At 46.3% G+C, this 3097-nt stretch overlaps 1 long non-coding RNA gene across 1 annotated transcript in view; it reads left to right on the forward strand.

Moving 5' to 3' along the window:
* Positions 1-3097, forward strand: part of LOC122546696 — an 8915-nt gene that overhangs the window by 2977 nt on the left and 2841 nt on the right. The window contains exon 2 of the long non-coding RNA XR_006310793.1: positions 1232-1349. This is a non-coding gene — a long non-coding RNA (uncharacterized LOC122546696). The remainder of the gene's footprint in view (positions 1-1231; positions 1350-3097) is intronic.

The raw sequence follows: 3097 nt of genomic DNA on the forward strand, positions 1-3097 counted from the left end.
TTCCTGTAGTTTCTCTCCTGTCAGACTCTCCCATTGCTCAGTTTGTCCAGGATCCCCTCCTGCTGCTGCACTGCTCCTGTCCCTCACTGACCTGTCCATCCCCCAGTGTCCTCCACATTCATTCATTGTTTACAATCCCATTGTCCCAGTCCTCCAGCTTCGCCCCCTCCACCCTATTGGGCAGCAGCTGCTGTCAATCACCCAGGCTCCCGTGTGATCTGGAGCATGTGCTGTAGGAGGGGAGACCAGTGCACAGGCGCAGTGCTGGGCAATTGTTGGCGTATGTGCAGTATGGGTCAGTGCCAGGGAGGCTGTGGGTGTGTGGGATTAATCTGTCATTGGCAGTTCCTCCCTCTGAAAACAGGACACAGCGGAATGGCCCCTTCCCTGGTATCCTGACGAGTGGCCAAAGTGTCAATGGGGAAGCATTCTTATGATGATTCAGGAATGTTATGGAAAGGGACAGGGGTGGACCTGTAATTAAAGTTCTAATCTGTTTCATTTTAGTTCAACCAGATATGATTTGGACAGTGTGTGCAGGATGGTTCTCATCAGAGGTCGGAGTGGGGGAAATGAGTAAGACGTTCCAGATTGAGGGGAAAAAAAATCAATGTGCGTCTGACCAGGAAGGACCCCTGGGAGGTGGGGGAAGTATTCATCAACACCCACGAGGCTCTGAGTCAGACTCATTGATTTGATTAGATTTTCTACAGTGTGGAAACAGGCCCTTTGGCCCAACCAGTCCACACGGACCCTCCAAAGAGCAGCCCACCCAGACTAATTTCCCTCTGACTAAAGCACCTAACACTATGGATAATTTATCATGGCCAATTCACCTGACCTGCACTATCAGTCTTTGCATTGTGGGAGGAAACTGGAGCACCCGGAGGAAACCCACGCAGACACGGAGAGAATGAGCCCGAGGCTGGAATCGAATCTGGGACCCTCGTGCTGTGAGGCAGCAGTGCTAACTACTGTGCCATCGTGCGGCCCACTTTTTTGGTTCTGAGTCTGCAGGCAGGAGCAAGGAAACTGAATTAAAAGAGAGGAGAGAGTGTTAGAACTGGGTGTGGTGGGAAGGAGTGAGGAGATTGGTTTGGATTTCAGTTCACAATTGTGAGACTGAGATTTTCAGCTTTGGGGAAAACAAAGAAACTACAATGTAATTCTATAATTGTCTTATCAATTTCCATCCTGTGCTAACGGTGGTGACCTGTTTTCTCTATTGTAGGGTTCTGAAAGGGCGGATTTGTGGATGAGAAATTCAAATTGAACTTCCTGTTCCGTTTTGATGGTTACTTGATCCGTGCCGATCTGAATATCATTGGCCTTTTCATGTGGAAGGAAAGGTGTGTATTCTGTCCGTGGGCGAATATTTCAAATGTCAGTGTGACTGAAAACATTACTGAGACACAGCCAAGTCCATGTTAGTGTGGTGACTGTGGAGAGAGAGTTCATTTGTTTTTAAAAGTCTGAAAAAACATGGCACATTTCCCAGGAACAATTAAGCTACAGAATTGTTTTGTATGAGGACAAGTTTTTAATTAATCATGCAACCAGAAAGACACCACGATACCTGCTCCATGGAAAAAAAAACTATGAAAGCGGGACTGTTGTAAAGGGCTTAATTATCGATCATGGCTTTTAATCCATTGGCGTTGTCACGTCGGCTCCAGTGCCTTTGGGAAACACTGGAAATCTGATGAATGTAATGTAGGTTTCAATTATTAAACTGTAAAAAGTGCAGAAGAAATTTACAGGGATTTTTGCCAGGGCTCAGGGGTCTGAGTTAGCGGGAGAGGTTGTGCAAGTGAGGATTTTTTTTTTGTTTAGAGCAGAGGAAACAGGGGGGATCTTTTCTGGAAGTGTATAAGAGGCTTGTATAAGGAGAACGCATTCAGTCTTTTTCCCAGGGAATCAAGGAGTGGAGGCATCAGTTTAAGATTAGAGGAGAAATTATGAAAGGGAAGCTAAGGGGCAGCAGTTTTACACAGAGGGTGGTATGTATACGGACTGAGCTACCAGTGCAAGTGGTTGAGGCGGGTCTGTTACCAACATGTAAAAGACATTTCGACAAATACATGGATAGGAAAGTTTCAGAAGCAGATGAGCCAAGTGTATGGAAATGGGGTTCGCGTGGATGGACATTCTGATCGGCATGGGCCAGTTTGGGCCAAAGGGCCTGTATCTGCTGTAGGATTCTGACTTCAAGTATATTTACTATTTCTCCCGCTATCTCTGGTAGCACCCTGGGATGTATTCCATCAGGGCAAAGAGACTTGTCTACCTTTAGCTCCATTTGTTTGTCCAACTCTAACGCTTTCGTGATAATGATTGTTTCTTGGTCCTCACCTTCCTCAGTATCCTTATGAATTACTGGCATTTTCTTCGTACCCTCCACTGTGAAGACTGACTGCTGTGTACCCATATTCCTGAACCCTGCTGGATAGGAATAACTAGGCACAGAACTCTGAGAGGTCTTCTTTGAGTCTTTATTGATGAGACATGGCAGTTCCCTGGATAGTGTACGTGCAGAACACCTCCAGGCAGCATCAGGTAACTCCCCGCCTGTCCGATGTGCCGCTCCCATTCTTATACCTTTGTGGTTTTGAATGGACGCTGTCTCTCAATATTATCTCCATGGCAACGGCAGTTAAAAAGTCGAGTTCAGCTCAGCACTTTGTGGTCGAACCACATAGCCCTCCCCCACATCCCTGTGGCTCAGGTATCTGACAGGGTCTTCAGTAGTTTCAGTGCTGTCTGTCAGGATTCTGATGTGGAAGAGCCGGTGTTGGAGCGGGGTGGGTAAAGTTAAAAACCACACATCACCAGGTTATAGTCCAACAGGTTTATTTGGAAGTATAAGCTATTGGAGTGTGCTGTGATTTGTAACGTGATCAGGATTATCTCTGTAGTAACAGTTAAGTGCTTCAACAATTACAGAGGCCATATGTTCCCAACACAATAGGTTCCCCTCTAGCCGTGTAAACTGCTATTCTGTCCCTGGGGATAGCTGCTCATCACTTTTCTCCCCCAATCCCATCTAGCTTTCTGTTGATCTTTAAAGTTTTTCTCATCTCCTAGTTTCTCCTTTGTC

This window comes from Chiloscyllium plagiosum, unplaced genomic scaffold (genome assembly GCF_004010195.1).
Source record: "Chiloscyllium plagiosum isolate BGI_BamShark_2017 unplaced genomic scaffold, ASM401019v2 scaf_23041, whole genome shotgun sequence".
Classification (NCBI taxonomy): Eukaryota; Metazoa; Chordata; class Chondrichthyes; order Orectolobiformes; family Hemiscylliidae; genus Chiloscyllium; species Chiloscyllium plagiosum.